Genomic DNA, 26162 nt, shown 5'->3' with positions numbered 1-26162 from the left:
CTGCCTTTGACCTGCTTAATATCTACAACATTATCTGTTCTTCGAACATACAATACTGTGCGAAGGCCTGAAGCAGATACTTGTCGATGTGAAGCGGAGAGCAAGTTTATAAATTTGGCGGGAACAAAGGATGTTGGGAATGGCAATGGTGAAGCACTGTGGGAGGGGTGTGGGGCCAGTGGAAGAGAAGGAGTGCCAGGGGCAGGGGTGGCACAGGTTCTGAGACACCAGGCAAGGTCACTTGACCCAAACAATCGGCTTATTGATCATTACAGACTGTCTCTGGTACATCCTGTTCCTTTTTCCTTTTTTTCCAACTATGATTCCCCCCTCCGGCCCCCATAATAGAGGCCCGTATCAGAACCGGGTTTATCGCCAAGACAAGAAAATCTGCAGATGCTGGAAGTCCAAACAACACACACAAAAATGCTGGAGGAACTCAGCAGGTCATGCAGCATCAATGGAAAAGAGTAAACATCGATCATTTGAGTTCTTGTTGAGTTCCTCCAGCATTTTGTGTGCGTTGTCATGTTTATCATCACTCACATATGTCATGAAATTTGTATCTTTTTGTGGCGGCGGTACAGTTTCTATTACGCTTATTGGATTTATTGAGTATGCCCGCAAGGAAATGAACCTCAGGATTGTATATGGTGACATATGTGAATTTTGATAATAAGTTTAAATTGAAATTAGAACTTGAAGTTTGAACCAGTGCTGATTAGAGGACAGCACCTTGGAACATTAACTTAGATTTTATTTCTCTTCAGAGATACTGATGAATAATTTCAGCATTCTCTTTTATTTCAGAATTCTGGCAGCTGCAGTATTTTATATCTCACAGCACCAGGGTTGCTCAATCTCCCTTTCCCCTGTCCTTGTTCACTTCTTCCTACTCATATCCCCTTCATGCATCAGAACAAAGATGTCCTGGCCTGGGATAGGAATACTGTGTATGTAGGTGGGAGGATGGGAGGAAGAAACAGGGCCTGTTTTGCTGTTGTTGTTTTGTTGCTTATTGTGTTCTGCGCTGCGCTGCACTGCCGAGCATTGTAGGCATACTATGTTGGCCCCGGAATGTGTGGCAACACTTGAGGGCTACTCCTATTACACCCTTGGGTGTGTTGGTTGTTAAAGCAAATGATGCATTTCGCTCAACACACATCAAAGTTGCTGGTGAACGCAGCAGGCCAGGCAGCATCTCTAGGAAGAGGTACAGTCGACGTTTCGGGCCGAGACCCTTCGTCAGGACGAACTGAAGGAAGAGCTAGTAAGAGATTTGAAAGTGGGAGGGGGAGGGAGAGATCCAAAATGATAGGAGAAGACAGGAGGGGGAGGAATGGAGCCAAGAGCTGGATAGTCGATTGGCAAAAGGGATATGAGAGGATCATGGGACAGGAGGCCTAGGGAGAAAGAAAAGGGGGAGGGGGGAAGCCCAGAGGATGGGCAAGGGGTATAGTGAGAGGGACAGAGGGAGAAAAAGGAGAGAGAGAAAAAGAATGTGTGTATATAAATAAATAAATACTGGATGGAGCACGAGGGGGAGGTGGGGCATTAGTGGAAGTTTGAGAAGTCAATGTTCATGCCATCAGGTTGGAGGATACCCAGATGGAATATAAGGTGTTGTTCCTCCAACCTGAGTGTGGCTACATCTTGACAGTAGAGGAGGCCGTGGATAGACATGTCAGAATGGGAATAGGACGTGGAATTAGAATGTGTGGCCACTGGGAGATCCTGCTTTCTCTGATGGACAGAGCATAGGTGTTCAGCGTTTCACTGTAAGTTTCACTGCACATTTGATAAATAAGTCTGATCCCTGAATGCAGATCAGCTCCACAGTTAACAAACCTTCACTAGTCTCTGTCCACCTGAACCAACGCTGGCTGTGACATTTAGGCTTTCCTGGTCTCCGCCCTACCACAAATATTTTGTTTGCTCCCTCCATCCCTCTCCCTTCCCTGCAACTTAAAACGACCTTGATCTCTAACTTTTCCTAATTCTGGCAAAGGTTATCAAAATGAAATTTAATTTGTCCGTACCTCTCTCCACAGATGCTGCCTGACCGGCCGAGTGTTTCCAGTATTGTCTGATTTAATTCACATTTCCACTGGCTGCGGTTGGAACACAAAACAGTACAGCACAGAGTTAGGCCATTCTGCCCACGATATCTCTGCTGGACATGATGCCAAATTAAACCAATCCCATCTGCCTGCACATGGTTCCACCTGGATGTGTAACAGCTTGGTACAGCGACTGCTCTGCACGTGACCACATGGAACTACAGAGTGTGTGGATGCAGCTCAGCACATCATAGGAACTAGTCTCCCCTCTAAGGACTACACCTCTCACTGCCCCAGTAGCACAAACAACATCATCAAAGACCTCGGCTACCTAAATATTCTCTCTTCTCCCCTCTCCAACCAAACAGGAGACACTAAAGCCAGAAAGCATGTACCACCAGGTTCAATGAAAGCTTCCGTTCTACTGTTATCAGACTTTGGAATGACTTCTTGTAAATTAGGCAGACTCTTGACTTCACAATCCACCTCGTAATGATCCCGCACTGCATTCTTTTGGCAGTTTTTACATTTCATTCTGCATTGTCATTGTTTTCCCTTGTTCTACCTCAATGCACTGTGTAATGATTTGATCTGTATGAACAGTGTGCAGGACAAGCTTTTCACTGTACCTTGGTATATGAGAATAATAAACCAAGTCTAACCTATATCCCTCCGTTCCCTGAATGTTCATGTGCCTCAAGAAGTACACAGACTTATATACACACACACACACACACACACACACACACACACACACACACACACGTACACATACACACACACACACGTACACACACACACACACACACACACGTACACACACACACACACATACACATACACACACACACACACACATACACACACACACACACACACACATACACACACATACACACACACACACGTACACACACACACACACACACACACACACACACACACACACACAAAAGTACTCGGGTAAGACAGCAGCCAATCTCGACACCAATTTCCCTTCAACACTTGGGATGTGCTCAGGAGTATTTGTGTTAAGGTATGAAATATATAATATAAAAGTTGCCAGTATAGTTTACAGATGTCTGTTCAGTTCCATCCTCTGAAAATCCCTCTGCATTGTATCTGTGGCTTCACCTCAGCTCAGACACTGCAGTTTCAGGTGACTGTCACGTCTGCAAAAGTCCTGAATTCTGTAAAAGTTTAGTCTGCTGCTCCGTGCGCACCCAAGCCTCAGGTCTCAGAGAAGTCCAAAGCCATTGGGATTTTCTCTCCTGATGCTCAGAAGATCTCAGGCAGCTGAGTTGTCAGTGGGTGTTCTATGATTCATCTCAGCCTCTCTGGCCTGGAGAAATTCAGACAGGTTTCCAGTGACACATACATAAATACCAGGAAAAAAGTGCTGGTGGGAGTGAGTGAGTGAGAGATGATGGGAGCTTGGCTCTCAAGTTCCTCACGCTCTTGGAGCTAAGCAAGTCAGACACCTATTTTAACAAGCCAAATCACCCTGTGTTTGAGAACAGTTCCAACAGAAGCCACTGAGTGGAAAAAATCCTGCAGCTGAATTCTGATCAGATTTCTTCTTCTTGAAGGCTATTTCAGAGGGTATTTGAGAGTGAAGCAGCAGATTTATAATCAGGTATATGCTGCAATAGGCAAATAAGACCATAAGACATAGGAGCAGAATTAGGCCATTAGAACAGATGTATTTACAGCACCAAATGGAGGCTCACGAACAAACTCTTTGATTCAAGATTCAGGCTTGTTTATTGTCCTTCGGCACACAAGTGTAAAGGAGAACAAGAGGGTTGCTACTCTGGATCTGATAAAGCATAAAATATAAGCATAAAGAACACAATAAATACTGATAAATATAAACATAAAAGCAGTCCTACAAAACACAATGTACAATAATTGTTATATACATGGACTGATTGCATGTGCAATAAAAAACCTTACACTAGGTGATGTGGTTTGGAGGTGTGTGGTGGGATGGGTTAGTGGGTGGAGGTGTCGATCAGCCTGATGGCTTGGAGGAAGTAGCTGTTTATGAGTCTTTTAGTCCTGGAGTGGTTGCTGCAGAGCCTCCTTCCCCACAACATCACAACAGTGGACTCTCTCACGGTGGTGTCTGAAAAGAGGATGCTGTCCAAGTTGCATGCCATCTTGGACAATGTCTCCCATCCACTACATAATGTGCTGGTTGAGCACAGGAGTACATTCAGCTGGAGACTCATTCCACCGAGATGCAGCACAGAGCGTCATAGGAAGTCATTCCTGCCTGTGGCCATCAAACTTTACAACTCCTCCCTTGGAGGGTCAGACACCCTGAGCCAATAGGCTGGTTCTGGACTTATTTCATGGCATAATTTACATATTACTATTTAATTATTTATTGTTTTATTACTATTTAATTATTTATGGTGCAACTGTAACGAAAACAAATTTCCCTCGGGATCAATAAAGTATGACTATGACATAAAAGCAGTCCTATAAAACACAATGTACAATAATTGTTATATACATAGACTGATTTCATGTGCAATAAAAAACCTTACACTAGGTGATGTGGTTTGGAGGTGTGTGGTGGGATGGGTTAGTGGGTGGAGCTGTTGATCAGCCTGATGGCTTGGAGGAAGTAAATGTTTATGAGTCTTTTAGTCCTGGAGTAGTTGTTGCAGAGCCTCCTTCCTGATGGGAGTGGGACAAATAGTCCTTAAAGTTCAAAGCAAATTTATTTTCCAAGTCACCATATACAATCCCAAGATTCATTTTCCTGCAGGCATACTCAATAATTCCATGGAATAATAACCATAACAGAATCAATGAAAGACTGCAGCAACATGGCCGTTCAACTAGCGTGCAAAACACACAAACTGTGCAAATACAAAAAGTAGCATTTTCCGTTCAAGGGTACTTGTGTTTTCATACTGTCACACTTCAATGTCGGAGCAGTGCTGCCAGGATAATCAAGGACACAACCCACCCAGCCAACACACTTTTCGTCCCTCTTCCCTCCAGGAGAAGGCTCAGGAGCTTGAAGACTTGTACGGCCAGATTTGGGAACAGCTTCTTTCCAACTGTGATAAGACTGCTGAACGGATCCTGACCCGGATCTGGGCCGTACCCTCCAAATATCCAGACCTGCCTCTCGGTTTTTTTTGCACTACCTTACTTTCTCTTTTCTATTTTCTATTTATGCTTTATAATTTAAATTTTTAATATTTACTATCGATTTGTAATCCAGGGAGCAGGAAGCGCAGATCAAATATCGCTGTGATGATTGTACGTTCTAGTATCAATTGTTTGGCGACAATAAAGTATAAAGTATACTAGGCTGTGATGCATCCAGTCAACATATATTCCATTACACATCTAAAGAAGTCCATGAGCAGGGTGGGTGGGATCCTTTATGATACTGCTGGGCTTTTTCCAGCACCTTTCAGTATATGTGTCCTTGATAGCGGGAGACTGGTGCGGTGACACTTTGTTTGGGCTACACTGTTTGTGTCAAACACCGTGCCAAATTGCAAACAAGGGAAAATCTGCAGATGCTGGAATTCTGAGCAACACACACAAAATGCTGGAGGAACTCAGCAGGCCAGGCAGCATCTATGGAAAAAAGTACAGTCGACGTTTTGGGCCGAAATGTCGACTGTACTTGTTTTTCCATAGATGCTGCCTGGCCTGCTGAGTTCCTCCAGCATTTTGTGTGTGTTACACAGTGCCAAATTAAATCTCTTCTGCCTGGATATGATCTCCATCCCTCCACATTCATGTGTCTATTTAGAGGTTTCTTAAGTGCCACCGTCAAATTTGCTTCCATCACCACCCTTAGAAGCTGGTTCTGGGGCACTTTAAGACTTCCCTGCCCCAACCCCCCACCTTCAATGCCTGCCCTTCTTTGCATATCAGTGAACCAGATTCAGATTTAGATTAGATTTATTTCTCACGTGTACTTCAAAACCTACAATGACATGTGTTATTTGCATTAACAGTCAACACACCCAGGCATGTGCTGGGGCAGCCTGCGGGTGTTGCCACACATTCCAGCACCAACATAGCACACGCACAATGCTCAGCAGAACAACTCAGAGCACCATAAAACAGAACATACCAAGTGACAAAACAACAACAGTGAACCAAGCCCTGTTCGTCCCTCCCTCCCATCCATCCACCCACACTATTCTCCCACCCAGGACAGGCCATCTTCTTCGGCCTCCAGTGGACTCATGGATTTGCAGACACTTGACCTTGGCTTCCCCAGTGGACTCAGAGAGATTCAAAGACTCAGTCTCTGGCCACTGGATCACATCTTCAAGATTCCTGATCAACCCTTCAGGCTTCCATATGGACCCTGATCAACCTTCAGTCTTCGATCTGGACCTCCAACTGACTCTAAGGCCTCAACTCGGACCTCCAATCGACCTTCAGGCTTCGACTCAGACCTCCAGTCAACCTTTGGGCCTAAATCTGGACCTCTGGGCTTTCATCCAGACCCCCAATCAGCCTTTGGCTGTGGTAAGTGAAGCTATGCGCACCAGTTCATGAGCCTGGTGGTTATAGGCTAATAACTGTTCCCGATCTTGATGGTGTGGGGCCTAAGACTCCTATGCCTCCAGCCCGATGGTAGTAGAGAGAAGAGAGCATAGCCTGGATGGTAGAGGTGGGGAGGTCTTTGGTGATGGATGCTGCTTTCTTGTAGCAGTGTTCCATGTAGATGTGCTCAATGGTGTGGAAGGCTGTGAGAGTGATGGGCTGGGCTGTATCCATCACATTCTGTAGCCCTTGTTCTTATCTTGACCCAGCCTCCCACCTGAGACTCACATTCTGTCTGTGTCAACTTGCTGAGTACAAGGAGTATTCCATGAAATACAGCTGGTTGTTAACACAAGCGACACATTCCAGTGTATGTTTCAATGTACAGCTCGTGTGATCAATATATCCGAATCTGAATCTAAAAATTGTCTGCAGAGTGAAATAATGAGGAAAGGCTGACTCTGTGGAATCTTATACCAGTAGGGGGCAGGATCCCCGGGGGATAGTGTAGGATCTGGATTCAAAACAAAATATAATATCTTTCTGTTTTTCTTGAAACCCTCTCACCCAGTCTTTGATCTGGCATCAAAAACAATTCTTGTGAAATTTCAGTAGATGAGCACAGTATTTTAATAAATTATTTTGTTTGAGACGTAACTGGAACCCTGTTGACTCCATGTCAATGTATTCGAGCCAAGCATAACTTCAACCCAAGAGCAGAATTCCAATCCGCTAAATCACTTCGTTCTCATTCCAACTGTGTAGAATCTTCATCCAAACATAACATGAATTATTAATCCTGATGTGACTACCAAATCTCCTCCCTGATTGTCACATCTCAACATTCAACATTCCATCAGTTATTCAAAGACAATACCCCATATTAAAGGTCAGATATTGCATACGTGAACTCCAACTCATCATAAATAAGTTTCTAAACACCCTGGTTGGCTACATGTTGAAAAGCATAATGTTTTAATTTAGTATATTACAGAATAAATAAGGAGGTGTAAGAACAAAAAGCAAAGCTTCTTTCACTTATACACTTTGTACCATGATCCAAACATAATACTAATCCTCTATTTTGAAAAGACCATAAAACATAGGAGCAAAATTAGGCTATTTGGATCATCAAGTCTGCTCCACCATTTAATCATGGCTAATTTATTTTTCCCTCTCATCCTCATTCTCCTGCCTTCTTCTCGTAAACTTTGACGTCCTTTTAGTCCGCCGATGAATCAGTGGAAGTCCACCTTGTTGCCTTGCTTTGTAAAGGAGGGTTATTCCAGAGCTGATGAATTCTGACACTTGTCTACCTATTGAATATTGAAAGGCCTAGAGAGTGGACATTGATGTTTCCAATAGTGGGAGAGTCCGGGACCAGAGGGCACAGTGTCAGAATAGAAAGACGTCCCTTCAAAGCAGAAGTGAGGAGGAATTTCTTTAGGCAAAGGGTGGTGAATCTGTGGAATTCATTGCCACAAATGGTTGTTGAGGCCAAGTCATTGGGTATACTTAAAGCAGAGATTGGTAGGTTCTTAATTAGCAAGGGCATCGAAAGTTACAGGGAGAAGGCAGAAGGATGGGTTTGTGAGAGATAACAAATCAGCCTTGATGGAATACAGAGCAGGCACAATGGACCGAATGGCCTAACTCTGCTCCTGTGTCTTATGGTCCAAGAAGGAGAAAGGTGACATTAGGGACTGGTAGGTGTAGATCAAGGAGCAGTGAGGGACGACGGGGAGAAAGAGTGGAGTTGGGAGACAGGGAAGAGGGTGATAGGTGGAGAAAGGCACGTAGAAAGACGAGGCAGATGGAGTCAGGTGGGGGAGGCGAGAGTGAAAGTAGAGTTAGTTTTTGGATGAAGATAAGCAGGAACGCAAAGGCACTTAGAAACATAGAAACATAGAAAATAGGTGCAGGAGTAGGCCATTTGGCCCTTCGAGCCTGCACTGCCATTTATTATGATCATGGCTGATCATCCAACTCAGAACCCTGCACCAGCCTTCCCTCCATACCCTCTGATCCCCGTAGCCACAAGGGCCATATCTAACTCCCTCTTAAATATAGCCAATGAACCGGCCTCAACTGTTTCCTGTGGCAGAGAATTCCACAGATTCACCACTCTCTGTGTGAAGAAGTTTCTCCTAATCTCAGTCCTAAAAGGCTTCCCCTTTATCCTCAAACTGTGACCCCTTGTTCTGGACTTTCCCAACATCGGGAACAATCTTCCTGCATCTAGCCTGTCCAATCCCTTTAGGATTTTATATTTTTCAATCAGATGCCCCCTCAATCTTCTAAATTCCAACGAGTACAAGCCTAGTTCATCCAGTCTTTCTTCATATGAAAGTCCTGCCATCCCAGGAATCAATCTGGTGAACCTTCTTTGTACTCCCTCTATGGCAAGGATGTCTTTCCTCAGATTAGGGGACCATAACTGCACACAATACTCCAGGTGTGGTCTCACCAAGGCCTTGTACAACTGCAGTAGTACCTCCCTGCTCCTGTACTCGAATCCTCTCGCTATAAATGCCAGCATACCATTCGCCTTTTTCACCGCCTGCTGTACCTGCATGCCCACTTTTAATGACTGGTATATAATGACACCCAGGTCTCGTTGCACCTCCCCTTTTCCTAATCGGCCACCATTCAGATAATAATCTGTTTTCCTATTTTTGCCACCAAAGTGGATAACTTCACATTTATCCACATTAAATTGCATCTGCCATGAATTTGCCCACTCACCCAACCTATCCAAGTCATCCTGCATCCTCCTCACAGCTAACACTGCCGCCCAGCTTCGTGTCATCCGCAAACTTGGAGATGCTGCATTTCATTCCCTCATCCAAGTCATTAATATATATTGTAAACAACTGGGGTCCCAGCATTGAGCCTTGCGGTACCCCACTAGTCACTGCCTGCCATTCTGAAAAGGTCCCGTTTATTCCCACTCTTTGCTTCCTGTCTGCTAACCAATTCTCTATCCACATCAATACCTTACCCCCAATACCGTGTGCTTTAAGTTTGCACACTAATCTCCTGTGTGGGACCTTGTCAAAAGCCTTTTGAAAATCCAAATATACCACATCCACTGGTTCTCCCCTATCCACTCTACTAGTTACATCCTCAAAAAATTCTATGAGATTCGTCAGACATGATTTTCCTTTCACAAGTCCATGCTGACTTTGTCCGATGATTTCACCGCTTTCCAAATGTGCTGTTATCACATCTTTGATAACTGACTCCAGCAGTTTCCCCACCACCGACGTTAGGCTAACCGGTCTATAATTCCCCGGTTTCTCTCTCCCTCCTTTTTTAAAAAGTGGGGTTACATTATTCACCCTCCAATCCTCAGGAACTAGTCCAGAATCTAACGAGTTTTGAAAAATTATCACTAATGCATCCACCATTTCTTGGGCTACTTCCTTAAGCACTTTGGGATGCAGACCATCTGGCCCTGGGGATTTATCTGCCTTTAATCCCTTCAATTTACCTAACACCACTTCCCTACTAACATGTATTTCGCTCAGTTCCTCCATCTCACTGGACCCTCTGTCCCCTACTATTTCTGGAAGATTATTTATGTCCTCCTTAGTGAAGACAGAACCAAAGTAATTATTCAATTGGTCTGCCATGTCCTTGCTCCCCATAATCAATTCACCTGTTTCTGTCTGTAGGGGACCTACATTTGTCTTTACCAGTCTTTTCCTTTTTACATATCTATTAAATCTTTTACAGTCAGTTTTTATGTTCCCTGCCAGTTTTCTCTCATAATCTTTTTTCCCCTTCCTAATTAAGCCCTTTGTCCTCCTCTGCTGAACTCTGAATTTCTCCCAGTCCTCAGGTGAGCCACTTTTTCTGGCTAACTTGTATGCTTCTTGAATCTGATCAGTAAGGAAGGTGAGCATGGGAACCATCAGGAGAGACACATTGGACAGGTGGATCCAGATGGGGGAGGGGATCTGGTGGGTGAAGTGTGTGGGCAATAGGTGGATGGAACCAGGAGGGTCAGGGACACGAAAATGGGTGATGAGGGAGGCATGGGAAAGGGAACAAAAATGAGAGGACAGAAGCTGGATTAATTGGAGTGTGAGGAGCAGATAGAAGGCAAATGTAACCTTTATTATTTCTTGACCCCATTCGAGGCCCAGTAAGATCAGGTAATATTGTAGGCCGAGATCAGTCTGCACAGAATCACAAATTACACAGAAGGATCTGAAACAGTCATTGCTTCTGCGTCATCTGTTTGTAAAAATATTCTCTCAGTCCCCTGCCCTTTGTCTATGCCTTTTCCCTTGTATTATTTATGTAATTTCTTTCTCAATCTGCTTCCAGAGCCCTTTGAGGCAGTGCTAACAACTTATCTCGGTAATATCTCTCCCCTTGTTTCTTTGGCAGAGATTTGATTTTCTTGTACCACGTGACTAAATTGCTCAGCGCTGCTTAACACTGAGTCATCAAGTCACCCTTGCACCCACTTCACTGATTCTAATGCAAGTGGGCTGTTTGTTTTGATGTGCTCTGCTGTATCCCATCCACAGTAAGCCAGCCATCTAATACTTCACGAGAGCTGTAGTAATGTGTTTTTGGAGAGCGTGAGATTGTTCCTACCAACATTCCCCCTTCATTCCATCCTCTTCCAAGACATGGAAAAAGTGTACTGAATATTTCAGTTTTGAAAACGTTATTTAGCAGCTGAGCTTTTTCGTGATCCTCGTCTTTCCAATATGTACGTTACAATTTACACTCAGTATCCTCTTTATCAGGTAACCCCTGTATCAAATACAGTGGCCACTGAATATATGTTCGTGGACTTTATTAGGTACAAAGTAGAACCTGATGTATACATACTTCAATAATAAATGTATTTTGAACTCTTTTGAATCCTTTGAAAGTCAATGTTTTGGGTCAAGGCCTTTTACTTTGATCTAGAAACACAGCATAGTAATTTACCCTTCTGACCCAACGAGCCCACTCCACACAATTACACCCACGAACCTACTAACCTGTCCATCTTTGGAATGTGGGAGGAAACCGGAGCATCTTCCCTACAGATTACTTCATCACGTTAGTATATCCAAGTTATGGGAGAAGGCCAGAAAATGGAATTGCGAGGGAAAATAAATCAGCCATGATGGAATGGTGGAGCAGACTTGATGGGTCGAATATCCTAATTCTGCCCCAGCATCTTCTGGTCAATGGTCGACAAGAAAACGCAACAACAGGATGCAAGCTATGCTCAGTGGCCACTTTATTAGGTACACGTGTACACCTGCTTGTTAATGCAAATATCTGATCAGCCAATCATGCGGCAGCTACTCAGTCCTCAAAGAATGCAGACGTGGTCCAGAGTTTCAGCTGCTGTTCAGACCAAACAGCAGAATGGAGAATGGAATAATTTTGAATCCTTTGAAATGTGATCCAAGAGACTTTGACCATGGTGCCAGATGGGGTGGTCTGAGTATCTCAGAAACTGCTGATCTCCTGGGATTTTCATGCAGAACTGTGTCTAGAGGTTACAGAGAATGGTGCGAGAAACAAAAAACATCCAGTGCGCAGCATTTCCGTGGATGAAAACTTTGTTAATGAGAGAGGCCAGAGGAGAATGGCCAAGATGGTTCAACCTGACAGGAAGGCGACAGTAACTCAAATAACCATGCATTACAACAGTGGTGTGCAGAAGAGCTTCTTTAAGTTCACACCACGACAAACCTTGAAGTGGATGGGCGACAGGAGCAGAGAACCACAGCCATACTCTCAGTGGCCACAATTTTACAGAATGTACAGGAATTACCTAATAAAGTGGCCTCTGAGTGTAGATGATCTCATCACATCATGTGCTCACATTGGACACGGTTCAAAGGAAGTTCACAAAAATGATTCTGGGATTGAAAGGCTTGTCATATGAGGAGCATTTGATGGCTCTGGGCCTGTACTCATTGGAATTCAGAAAAATGCAGGGAATCTCATTGAAAGCTGTCGGATGTTGAAAGGCCTTGATAGAGTAGACATGGAGTGGTGGGGGAGTCTGAGACCAGAGGACATAGCCTCAGAATAGAGGAATGTCCGTTTAGAACGGAGATGAGGAGGAACTTCTTTAGCCAAAGAGTGGTGAATCTGTGGAATTCATTGCCACATTGGCTGTGGAAGCCGTCCTTATGTACATTTAAGGTTGATAGATTCTTAATTAGTCAGGCCATGAAGTATTATGAGGAGAAGGCAGGAGATTGGGGCTGAGAGGGAAATGGATCAGCCATGATGAGTTGATAGAGCAGAAATAGCCTAATTCTGCTCCTATATAAGGTCATAAGATGTAGGAGCAGAATTAGGCCATTTGGCCCATTGAGTCTGCCCTGTCATTTCATCATAGCTGATCTATTTCCCCTCTGCCCCAGTCTTCTGCCTTCTCCCCCATATCCCTTCATGCCTTGATTAATCAAGAACCTATCAATCTCTGCCTTAAATATACATAAAGACTTGACTTCCATAACTGCCTGTGGCCAAGTATTCAACATATTCACTCCTGTCTGGCTTAAGAAATTCGTCCTTTTTTCTGTTCTAAAACGACACCCCTCTATTCTAAGGTTGTGTCCTCTGGTCTTAGACTCTCCCACCATAGGAAACATCCTCTCTATGTCTACTCTATCAAGGCCATTTACCATTCGATAGATTTCAATTAGGTCACCCCTCATTTTATGGTCTTATGGTCAGTAAATCAAGGTAATGCAAAGAAAATCAATAACGGAATGGAGAATGTAATGTTGTAGTTAGAAATTGCAGACTGATAGTATGGTGTAAGGTCACGATGACATGGATTGTGAAATCAAGACACCATATTATTATCCCGGGGTCTAACCAATAGTCTTATAACAGCAGGCTTGGTTTGTTGCTCCTGCACTGTAAATAGCCCAATGTGTACCGTTACTGACATGTCTCAGTAAAAATGTTTAACTTTACCACTATATTGTCGCACTTGCTCCACACATATGTAACACTGGTAGCTTTGGATGATCTCAAAATCATGGAGGGCATAGTGAAGGAGCTTGGACAGGAGCGGGTGGAATAGTGGTCAGGTGGAGGAAAAGAAGACATGACTGATGCTTTCAACATCAGTGACCTGCGGCAGGGATTCCCCAAGCTGAGCTGAAGCTTTTGCATCACAGGTGGTAGAGGAGCTGCCTTGTGGCTTAGTAACCCAGGCTCAAGCCTGACCCCAGGCACTGTCTATGTGGAGTTTGCATGATCTTCCTGTGACCGCATGGGTTTCTTTCCACATCTCAAAGGCATTCAGGTTGGTGGGCTGTCTGACGTAAATTGTCCCTAGTCTGTTTGGGAATGGTGAAACTGGATGGTGTGGGGGTGGTGATGGAATGTGGAAGAATAGCAGGATGACATTGGGATGAATGTAAACAGGAGCATGATGGTGGCTATGGATTTGTTGGGCCGAAAGGCCCTGCTTCTGTGTTGAGTCACTCTATGAGAAATGGAACAGGTGTAGGTTTTCACCAATAAAACAGTGTAAGGTGTTTTATGTTTAAGAAAAACTGTAACAACTCGTTTCTTGTACTCTGAACACTGAACACAATGCGCGGTAAAAAGAACTGTGCATTATTCCATCATTACTTCAGACCAGACCCTTAAAGTGAACCCAAACTCAATGTGAATTATGCACATTTCCACCAATTACATTACCCTGCACAGGGTCCTATCCTGACAGATTTCCACAATTTTTTCCCCCCAGTTTTCAAGTGGGAATCACAAAAGGTTATTCACTCACTGAGTTTGGCCCTGGAAGAATGGAGAACTTGCGTAATTCCATACACATGGCTCATTCCCTCGAGCAAAGATGGTTGACAGATGATCTAATTAATGTGTTTCAGGTGCTGGAAGAGCTAATAAACAGAGCCCACGTTAGGGCAGCTGGGAGCTGTGGAGCAAGAGGAAGAAGTGATCAGGAACATATTCCCATGACTTCCTCTGTATTTGCTGTATCACCAGTGATGGTCCAGCTTTTGCAAGAAGTGTCCATAGCTGAAGAAACAACTCAAACTCTGTAACTTACCACTGCATATTTTTCATAACGCGGGTTGATTCTTATCTGTTACCAAAGTTTCACAACAAAACTGGGCTAAAAGATGAAGACAATGAGAAGAGATTGCATAATTACAGGCTTATATTTCCTTTGAGAGCTGCATCAACATACTGATGCAATCACAAAGAAGGCAAGCCAGCAACTACTTCACTAGGAGTTTGAGGAGGTTTGGTACATCACCAAAAACTCAAGCAAACTTCTACAGATGTTCCATGGCGAGCATTCTGACTGATTGGATGACTGCCCGGTATGGAAGCTTCAATGAACAGGATCAAAAAGAAAGCAGCATCCATCATGAAAGGCCCTCACCATCCAGGACCTGTCCTATTCTCATTACTGCCATCGACGATGAGGTACAAGAACACTCCTATATGCAGTGTTCTGAATAGTCGATGAACTGATGAATACCACTTCCTATTTTGCTCTTGTTTAGAACTATTTATTTACTTTTTGCATATATTTCTGAAAGTACACGAAAGTAATTTTTTATGTATCGCCTTGTTCCCAATGCTAACATCAGGAAGGAGGTACAGAAGCCTAAAGTCACACACTCAATGATTCAGGAGCAGCTTCTTCCCCTCTGCCGTCTGATTTCTGAATGGACATTGAACCTATGAACGCCACCTCACCAATTTTTTTTATTTTTGCACTACTTATTTAATTTAACTATTTTGTTGTGTCCTTGAGCAAGGCACTTAATCACACATTGCTCTGCGACGACACTGGTGCCAAGCTGTATGGGTCCTAATGCCCTTCCCTTGGACAACATCGGTGTCGTGGAGAGGGGAGACTTGCAGCATGGGCAACTGCCGGTCTTCCATACAACCTTGCCCAGGCCTGCGCCCTGGAGAGTGAAGACTTTCCAGGCGCAGATCCATGGTCTCGCAAGACTAACGGATGCGTTAAAAAAAAATAGTTAATATATAGTTAATATATATAAAAAACATAGAAAATATAAAAAATTTAAAAAATGTGGATCACAGTAAGTGCATATATACTTATCGTGATTCACATTTTTTTCTATTATTGTGTATTGTGTTGTACTGCTGGCACAAAGACAACAAATTTCATGACATGTGTCAGTGACAGTAAACCTGATTCTGAGTTAGGTGAAGGGGTGGCCTGAACGAGTTGCTTAGAAAATTCAGAACTGACAGCATAGTCTCTCTGGGAGTCCTATAGAACATGAATAGCTTCTAATGACAGATTTATTATAGCAACAAACGAGGCCATTTGGCCCATTTCTTTGGCACTGAACCTTTGCAGAGTATTTCATTTAGACACACTTATTGCTCCCATAACATAGACTTTCAAAAAATTTCCCTTCTATATATATTAATCTAATTCCCATTTTCAAAGGCACAATTGAATCCACTTTCAAGCTGTGCATTCCAAGGCATAATTGCTTGTTATATTATAGTATCCTCCTTCACATTACCTTGGGATATTTTGCCAATATCTTCAAATCTGTCTCCTCTACTCATTGCCTGCAATGAGCGCAGTTTATCTCAGCTTATCCAGTCTAACACTATGATTATTTTATACACCCCCTTCAAATCTTTTTCAGCCTTCTCAAGTAGAACAACATCTGATTCGCTATATCAAGAAAATCCCTTATCCCTGGCAGTATACGTGTGAACTCCCTCTGCATGCTCTTGTGCCTTTTTAATTCATCCTAGACAATGCTCACTGTAATAGTACACAATACTGATGTTGACTACCCAGTGTTATATTAAGTTCAGCCTAACCTCCCTTTTGACAGGTGGTAATATTTGTGATCTAGTTTAGGGTTGCTGAATTCTGGCTTTTGGAAAGGTGGGGAGATGAGAGAAGTGTGGTAATACTAGATCTTGATTCTTCCTTTGCCTATCCAAATTACAATGGGAGATAGAAAAGTGACTTAAAAAGGGTAATGTTATGATGGTAATGGGGGTTGTCAAAATGCAGGTACATTGAGAAAATCAGGTTAGTGCTGGATCCCAAGAGAAGGAATTTGTAGAGTGCCTATAAGATGGCTTTTCAGATCAGCTTTGGAAAAGGCAGTTTCGATTGCGTGTTGTGTAATGAACCAGATTTGATTAGGAAGCTTAAGGTAGAGGAACACTTAGGAAGAAATGTTCATAATATGATAGAATTCACCCAGCAGCTTGAGAGGGAGAAGATAAAGGCAGATGTATCAGCATTATGGTGGGGTGGAGTAAAGGGAATTACAGAGGGATGAGGGAAGAGCTGGCCAAAGTTGATTGGAAGGGGACACTAGCAGGGATAAGACAAAGGGGCAGAAGTAGGCCATTCGGCCCATTGAGTCTGCTCCACCATTTTATCATGAGCTGATCCATTTTATCCTATTTAGTCCCACTGCCCCGCCTTCTCACCATAACCTTTGATGCCCTGGCTACTCAGATACCTATCAATCTCTGCCTTAAATACGCCCAATGACTTGGCCTCCACTGCTGCCCGTGGCAACAAATTCCATAGATTCACCACCCTCTGACTAAAAAAATTTCTTCGCATTTCTGTTCTGAAAGGGCGCCCTTCAATTCTGAAGTCATGCCCTCTCGTACTAGACTCCCCCATCATGGGAAACAACTTTGCCACATCCACTCTGTCCATGCCTTTTAACATTTGAAATGTTTCTATGAGGTCTCCCCTCATTCTTCTAAACTCCAAGGAATACAGTCCAAGAGCGGACAAACGTTCCTCATATGTTAACCCTCTCATTCCCGGAATCATTCTAGTGAATCTTCTCTGTACCCTCTCCAACGTCAGCACATTCTTTCTTAAATAAGGAGACTAAAACTGCCCACAGTACTCCAAGTGAGGTCTCACCAGTGCCTTATAGAGCCTCAACATCACATCCCTGCTCCTATACTCTATTCCTCTAGAAATGAATGCCAACATTGATGATGGCAGAACAGCAGTGGCTGGAGTTTTCAGTAGCAATTTGGATGGTGCAGGATAGATACATCCCAAAGATGAAGATGTATACTAAAGGGAGGGTAAGAGAAGTCAAAGACAGCATAAAAGCAAAGCAGAGGGCATATAATATTGCAAAAATAGTGGTAAGTTAGAGGATTAGGAAGTTTTTAAAACCATCAGAAGGGAAGTAAAAAAGCAATAAAGAGAGAAAAGATGAAGCTAGCCAATAATATAAAAGAGGATACCAAAACTTTCTTTCAGATATGTAAAGAGTAAAAGAAGGGCAAGAGTGAATATCAAACTGCTGGAAAATGACACTGGAAATGTAGTAATTGGGGGGCAAACCTAATAAGTATTTTGTGTCAGCCTTCACTGTGAAAGACGCTAGCGATATGCCCAAAATTCAAGAGTGTCAGGGGCAGAACTGAATGTAGTTGCTATTATAAAGGAGAACATGCTTAAGAAGCTGAAAGTTCTGAAGATAGGTAAGTCACCTGGACCAGCTGGACTACATCCCAGAGTTCTGAAAGAGTTATCTGAAGTGATTGTGGAGGATTCAAGAATCACTAGATTCTGGAATGGTTCTGGAGGACTAGAAAATTGCAAATATCACTCCTCCTTTTAAGACAAGAAAGAGGGAAAAGAAAGGAAAGTATAGGCCAGTCGGCCTGACTTCAGTGGCAGGGAAAATATTCATTATTAGTGATGAGATTTTGGCTTACTTGGAGGCACATGATAAAATAGGACAAAGTCAGCCTAATGTTCTAAAGGGGAAATCCTGCCTGACAAATCTGTTGGAATTATTTGAGGAAATAACAAGCAGAATAGACAAGGGAGAGTCAGTGGATGTTGTTTACTTGGATTTTCAGAAGACCTTTGACAAGGTCCTACGTATGAGGCTGCTAAGAAGATAAGAGGTCTTGGAATTACAGGAAAGATAAGAGCGCGGGTAGAAGATTGGCTGACAGGCAGGAGACAAAGAGTGGAATAAAAGGGGCCTTTTCTGTTTGGCTGCTGGTGACTAATAGTGTTCCACAAGGGTTGGTGTTGGAGCCACTTCTTTTCACATTATATGTCAATGATTCAGATGACAGAATTGACGGCTTCATGGCCAAGTTTGCAGAAGATATGAAGATAGGTGGAGGGGCAGGCAGTGTTGAGGAAGTAGGGAGTTTGTAAAAGGACTTAGGGAATAAAGCGAATGGAAGCGAGGAGTGTTTGATAGCTTTTGGCCTGTACTCACTGGAGTTTAGAAAAATCAGGTGGGATCTTATTGAAACCTACCAAATGTTGAAAGGCCTTAATAAAATGGAAGTGGAGAGGATCTTTCCCTATCGTGAGGGGGTCTAGGACCATGGGGTACTTAGGTAGTCTAGTTATATACATGTGCCTAAGGCTTTTACACTGTACTGTACTTGAAAGTACAGTGTAAAAGTGTAAAACTCAACATTGACTTTGATACTCCTCAGCCAAGATCTAATAAGGAGTTGAAAGAGGTTATTTTGTTCTTATGAGTCTAAATACCCCAGAGAGCGAAGCTGGTTCTTTGTCGCATCTCTCCCAAGGCAACTGCAAGCTTCAGATTGAAGGAGACGCACACCTGTCTTGGCATAGGCTGACTTTGATTTGGATCCTCTTCTAACATTGCTGACACCAATGTCAGTGACTGGTGACATCTAGGTGTTCTTGTACATCAGTCACTGAAAGCAAGCATGCAAGTACAGTAGGCACTGAAGAAAGCTAATGGCATGCTGACCTTCATAACAATGGGAATTGAGTATAAGAGCAAAGAAGTCCTTCTGCAGCTGTACAGGGCCCTGGTGAGACCACACCTGGAGTACTGTGTGCAGTTTTGGTCTCCAAATTTGAGGAAGGACATTCTTGCTGTTGAGGGAGTGCAGTGTAGGTTCACAAGGGATGGCGGGACTGTCATATGTCGAAAGATTGGAGCGACTGGGCTTGTATACTCTGGAATTTAGAAGGCTGAGAGGGGATCTTATTGAAACATATAAGATTATTAAGGGATTGGACGCGCTGGAGGCAGGAAGCATGCTCCCGCTGATGGATGAGTCCAGAACCAGAGGCCACGGTTTAAGAATTAGGGGTAGGCCATTTAGAATGGAGTTGAGGAAAAACTTTTTCACCCAGAGAGTGGTGGATATATGGAATGCTCTGCCCCAGCAGGATGTGGAGGCCAAGTCTCTGGATGCTTTCAAGAAAGAGATGGATAGAGCTCTTAAAGATAGCAGAATCAAAGGTTATAGGGATAAGGCAGGAACTGGATACTGATTGTGGCTGATCAGCCATGATCACAGTGAATGGCAGTGCTGGCTCGAAGGGCCGAATGGCCTACTCCTGCACCTATTGTCTATTGACTGAAAAGAATCCACTTGCAAGTGTATCCTGTGACTAGAAGGTGTCCCTTGCTCCTGTACCACACCACATCTTCAATTGCCCACACTGTTGGAAAATAATTCAGCTAACAGGCCCAGCTCCCTTCACATCAGAGCATTAAGTACTGTAGTCATGTGAGAGATCAAGAAATTATTTTTTTTAAACTGCAGCTGCTGGAAGATTTACAGAGGGTTCAAGGTCAAGCAGGTTCAGAGGAGATTTAGCAGGATGCTGCCTGGACTAGAGAGCATGTCTTTTGAGGACAGGTTGAGCAAGCTAGGGATTTTCCTTTGGAGTGAGGGAGGATGAGATGTGAGTTGATAGAGGGTGTACAAGGTTATAAGAGGCATAAATTGAATGGACAACCAGATACTTCTTCCCAGTGCAGAAATGGTTAATATGAGGGGTATATTTTTAAGGCGATGGAGAAAAATAAAGGGGGATGCCAGCGGTAAGAGTTTTTTACTAAGAGTTGTGAGTGCATAGATCACCCTGGCAGAGGTAGTGGTAGAGTATTGTAGGAATCTAAGAAACTCTTGGGTAGGCACAAGGATGATAAAAGATATAGGGTAATGAAGGAGGGAAGGGTTAGATTGACCTTGGAGTAGGTTAAAAGCTTGGCACAGCATCGTAGGCCGAAGTGTCTGCACTGTGCTGCAATGCTCTATGTTCTACTGTTATGTTCTGAGATCAGATAATGCTGGAGATATTAATCAGGTCAGGCAGCATCTGTGGAAGGCACTGATAGTATAACTTTAGAGTTAGATCCAGGATACACCTTGACCTGCTCAGTTTTTTCAGCACTTTCCTCTTATATTTGACCTCGAAGAACACACTGGCAGCACTTCTGTGGATTAAACTCTATCTGCTATTTTCCAACTGATCTACATCCTGCTGTGTCCCTTGACAATCTTCTTAACCATCTGCAATTGCCCCAATTTTTGTTTTGTCCACAAGCTTATTAATCAGATGACCTACTTTATTTTCAAGTCATACATTTCGCAAACAACAGAGGTCCGAGTACTCTTCCTTGATTAGCCCCCTGCCACCACTAGCCCCTGTCTTATATGACCAAGCCAAGTTTGAAGTCAAGCTACAAAGCCACCATGGATCCCACGTGACTGAATCTTCTGTATCTACTGACCTAGAGGAACTTCATCGAGTCCTGGTGTCAGCACGTAGCCAATGCTGGTGATCCACTTTCATTTCCTGCAACTATCTGTTGGAACTTTGTATCTTCTTCCTGTGATCATGTGGGTTTTCTCAGGGTACTTTGGCTTCCTCCACATTCCAAGATGTATAACGGTTAGTAGGTTAATTGGTCACATGGGTGTAATTGGGCAGCGCAGGTTCATTGGAACAGAAGGGGCTTTTACTGTACCGTACAGTATCTCTAAATCTAAATCTACTTTTTGCTTTTGTTACAGAAGGAGTTCCTTTGGTCCGTCAGTCCCTGTGCTAGCTATCCAATGAATGCCACTGGCCTTGTCCCTTTAAGGGTTTATATTTGGATTTTGCAGATCTGGTTAAGAGCCGCCAAAATGGTTAATAGTGAACAATCAAATGTCAACCACCCGCAGTTCGGCCGTCTTAGAGACCCATATCTACCAGGGAGGCCTCTGGTGACCGCTTGGTGAACAGGTGAGGGATTAGTTGAGTCACAGAAGAACTAATCTGCTCATGTTGGTTCTGCCACCTGTCCCAGTAGGCTCACTCCTCAATACTGCCTCGTGTCCAAGAATGGTTGGAAGCCTCTGAGTATTGTATGTGAGTTCTTGCTCAGTCTCGGCTCAGAAAGAACAACAACTTTCTGAGTAGAAGTTTGGGGGTCCCATCTAAATTAAGGGGTCACTAGCTAAACAACTGAAGGCCATACACCTCACAGCACCAGTGATGCCTGCCGCAGTTGCTGGTCATCAAAAAAGTGGCACAGTAGCATAGTAGTTAGCGCAATGCTTTACAGCGCTGGCGGGTTTCAGTTCCCGCTGATGACTGTAGAGAGTTTGTACCTATTCCCTGTGACCGTGTTGTTTCCTCTGGTCAGCTGCCAGTGACTTCTGGACTTCACCCTGGGTCAGACCTGCTAATGTTGTCAGTAGATTCGACAGAATGGCCCATGAGGAGAGATTAAACAAACTGTCCCCGTGCTCTCTGGAGTCTGCACATCTTATCTTCCAGTGATAGGGCAGCACAGTAACATGGTATAACACACAAAGCACTGGAGGAACTCAGCAGGTCAGGCAGAAAATGGAAAAGAGAGAACAGTCGACGTTTCAGGCCGAGACCCTTCTTCAGTACACATTACAGTGGCCGGGACTCGGATTCTATTCCCGTGGCTGTCAGTAAGATGTTTGAATGTTCTCCTCATGACCACCAGGGTTTCCCCTTTGTGCTCCCATTTCCTCCCACATTCCAAAGATGTACATGTTATGGTTAGTAATCTGTGGGTGCACTACGTTGGTACCGGAAGCATGGTGACACTTGCCAGCACAACTTCAGACCCAAAATGTCAAATCGTTATTCCTTTCCCTAGATGCTGCCTGACCTGCTGTGTTCCTCCAGCATTTTGTGTGCTTTTCACTGCATGTTTCGATGCACGTATGACAAATAAAGCTAATCTTAAAATCTTAAATTAATCTCAACTTATTTCTGCGCACTATCTTCATCTTAATTTTATTTTGTTATACCAAAAAAAAATTCCACATTCGTTGCTTCCTCAACCCATCCGTATCATAATAACAGCAGCTTGGTTGAGGGTGTTAGAAATTTGAAAGATCTAGGAGGCAGATCTGTGGGACATTCAAAGCCTTGGCAGGGGCAGGGAAAAATTGGAATTGATGCTGCTGGTCAGATCTCTTTGTTCTGTTCTACTAAACTGCTGTAAGCACGAGTTTTTTTTTCATTAGGGATGTCAGCCCTCTGGTGTCAGTGAGCACTTTCAGTTACAATACCCAACCCCTGACCAGTGCTGGTGACACTCAGAATTCTTCACATCAGTCATGGTGAGAAGGTTACCATGGTAACAATTAAAGCTCGGCATATTGAAAGCCAATACACAGATGCTCGATTTATTTTTAAGCTGCCACTGGTCTGTGGGAGAGTGACTGTGGTCATATGTGTTATATTCCACGTTGATGGCAAAGTATTTTTCTCGTAAATATTTTGGTCATGTGCACTCAGCGGCCACCTTATTAGTTACCCCCTGTTCCCAATAAATTGGCCACTGAGTGTATCTTTATGGTCTTCTGCTGCTGTAGCCAATCCACTTCAAGGTTCAAAGTGTTGTGCATTCAGAGATGTTCCTCTGCACACTACTGCTGCTACATGTGGTTATTTGAGTTACTGTCGCCTCTCTGTCAACTTGACCAGTCCGGCCATTCTCCTCTGACTTCTCACATTAACAAGGCGTTTTTGCCCACAAAACTGCTGCTCACAGGATGTTTTTTTTTTGCTTTTTGCACCATTCTCTGAAAAACACTAGAGACTGCTGCTCATGAAAATCCCAGGAGATCAGCAGTTTCCGAGATACTCAAACCACCCTGTCTGACACCAACATTCATTCTGTTGTAGCATGGATGAAATCACTGGAGAGACAGAGTCACTGCAGCTTCTTTATTCGACACAACAAGGTACAACAGGCATCTTACGGACGGAGATGCTTTCCGCAGAAAGGTCTGCTAGCTCAATGTGGGCTTGATGTTTATATGCCAAGCACAAAGGCAATCGCCTTAAAAAGTTAGAGACAATGCATAGACAATGCTTCCTATTGAAGCTACATACAAAATATCACACCATCCTTTCCTTCTGAGGCCAACATGTCTGGGTTGCAAGTTAAATCCACAATACATTTATTTGGCATTTTACGTGCTAACATAGAAGACAGTTAATACTTATAATGTATAGATAATACTGTCTTCGAAACTACAGCATCAGGTCAAACTACGGCGCCAGAAGCATCTGGTATTCACACCTTTTTAGGAAGCCCATTGTGGTGGACTCAATCCACAGTACTTTGTCAAATAGAAGTCTGGTGGCCAAAGTCATTTTAAGTGTAAACAAATCATCTACCCAAAAAAAACTCACTCTAACACATTCCATGGTCAAAGTCACATTTCTTCCCCGTTCTAATGTTTGGTCTGAACAACAACTGAACCTCTTGACCATGCCTGGTTGCTTTTATGCATTGAGTTGCTGCCACATGATTGGCTGATTAGATATTTGCATTAACGAGCAGGTGTACCAAATAAAGTGGCCATTCAGTGTACACTGTGGATTAAAAAGGCGATGGTGGCCGCAATAATATGGCGACAACTTGCGAAAACGGTCACTTATGGGGTACAGGATGAAAAATAACCATAAGTGAATGGGTAACATAGTCATCAATAAAGTATGACTATGACTATGACTATGTAAACATGAGGAATTCTGCAGATGCTGGAAATTCAAGCAACACACATCAAATTTGCTGGTGAACGCAGCGGGCCAGGCAGCATCTATAGGAAGAGGTACAGTTGACGTTTCGGGCCGAGACCCTCCGTCTTGAAGGGTCTCGGCCCGAAACGTCGACTGTACCTCTTCCTAGAGATGCTGCCTGGCCTGCTGTGTTCACCAGCAAATTTGATGTGTGTTGCATAAGTGAATGGGAAAACTTTGAAAGTAGGAGGAGGAGAACATTCAAATCAATAAAAAGCAAATTGCAAATACAGTACTGGAAATGTAAACTGAAAACCAAAAGTACTGGATATACTAAACAGGTCCAATGGTGCCAATGCACTGGATCAGGAATATCTGCAGAGAGTTGTAAACTCAGCCAGCTAACCATTGTCACTAGCCTCCCCACCATCTAGGACATCTTCAGAAGGTGATGCTACAAGAAAGCAGCATCCTTCATGAAGGACCATCAACCCTTGGGACATAAATTCTTCTTATTATTACCATCAGGGAGGAGGTACAGGAGCCTGAAGACACTCACTCAACATTTTAGGAACAGTTTCTTCTCCTCCTCCATCAGATACCTGAACAGACAATGATCCCATGAACACTACCTCACATTTTTGCTATCTTTTTGCACTACCTAGCTAACTATTGATTGGTTATTTACTTACCTGCTTACTAGTGTATTATATTATTGTGTCTTACAGTAATTATTTTATGTCTTACATTGTACTGCTGCCTCCATACAACAAGTTTCATTACATAAGTCAGTGAGGGCGACACGGTAGTGTAGTGGTCAGCACAACGCTTCACAATATCAGTGACAGGTTCAATTCCTGCCACTGCCTGTAAGAAGCTTGTATGTTCTCCCCGTGACTGCCTGGGTTTCCTCCCATATTCCAAAGAAGTACCAATTGGTAGGTTGGTCATTGTAAACTGTCCCGTGCTTAGGCTAGGATTAAATCAGGGGATTCTTGGGCGGCGTGTATCTCATTCCGTGCTGTATTTCAATAAGTCAGTAATAATACTAATTCTAATTCTGAGTTTAAGCAGCATCTGTGAGAAAAGAGGAAGTTAATATTTAATACCTAGCATCAGCAGTTCTTTTCTTTTTCACTTACTTGTTGAATTCTCTGCCGTGATTCTGTCATTCAACTCACACGTGCCCCCTTTCTGTGAGAAAATGAAAATTTCTGAGCCAATTCAAAGCTGTTGAAGCTGTTTGAGTTTATCTGCTCTGCCTGCTGCCTCTCCCCCTGAAGTCTCTGATTTTCATGGGCTGCGAATCCAAAGCCTGTGGCCGACCCACAAATGCGCCTCCTTGTCTCCACATGTGAGAGTGTACAAACTCCCTGTCTGACTTCACACAGTTGGAGGCGGATCCTCTTAATATGGTGTGATAAAGAGTTGGATTTCTATAGTGTGTTCCAAAAGACCTTACTGCCCATGAAGTGTATCGAGTCATAGAGTAACACAGCACAAAAATAGCCCCTTTGGCCCAACTCATCCATACCTACCAAAATGCCCATCTAAGCTATTTCACCCATATACCTCTAATCTTTCCTATCCCTGTTCCTAGCCAGGTGTTAAAAACAAGAGATTCTGCAAAAACACTGGGGGAACTCAGCAGGTCAGGCAGCATCTGTGGAGAGAAATAAATAGTCGACTTTTCGGGTCACAGCTTCATCGGGATTGGTGTATGCTACCTGTCCAAGTGTCCTTTAAAT

General features: G+C 43.5%; 1 protein-coding gene across 1 annotated transcript in view; it reads right to left on the bottom strand.

Annotated features, from left to right (window-relative positions):
• Positions 1-25572, bottom strand: part of pias1b (protein inhibitor of activated STAT, 1b) — a 279909-nt gene extending 254337 nt beyond the window's left edge. Inside the window, exon 1 of the mRNA XM_072278052.1 lies at positions 25557-25572. The gene's annotated coding sequence lies outside the window, so the exon portion shown is untranslated. The remainder of the gene's footprint in view (positions 1-25556) is intronic.
• Between the last annotated feature and the right edge of the window lie 590 nt (positions 25573-26162).

This window comes from Mobula birostris, chromosome 14 (genome assembly GCF_030028105.1).
Source record: "Mobula birostris isolate sMobBir1 chromosome 14, sMobBir1.hap1, whole genome shotgun sequence".
Classification (NCBI taxonomy): domain Eukaryota; kingdom Metazoa; phylum Chordata; class Chondrichthyes; order Myliobatiformes; family Myliobatidae; genus Mobula; species Mobula birostris.
Note: the sequence above shows the minus strand (reverse complement) of the source record. Positions and strands in the feature narration are given on the sequence as shown.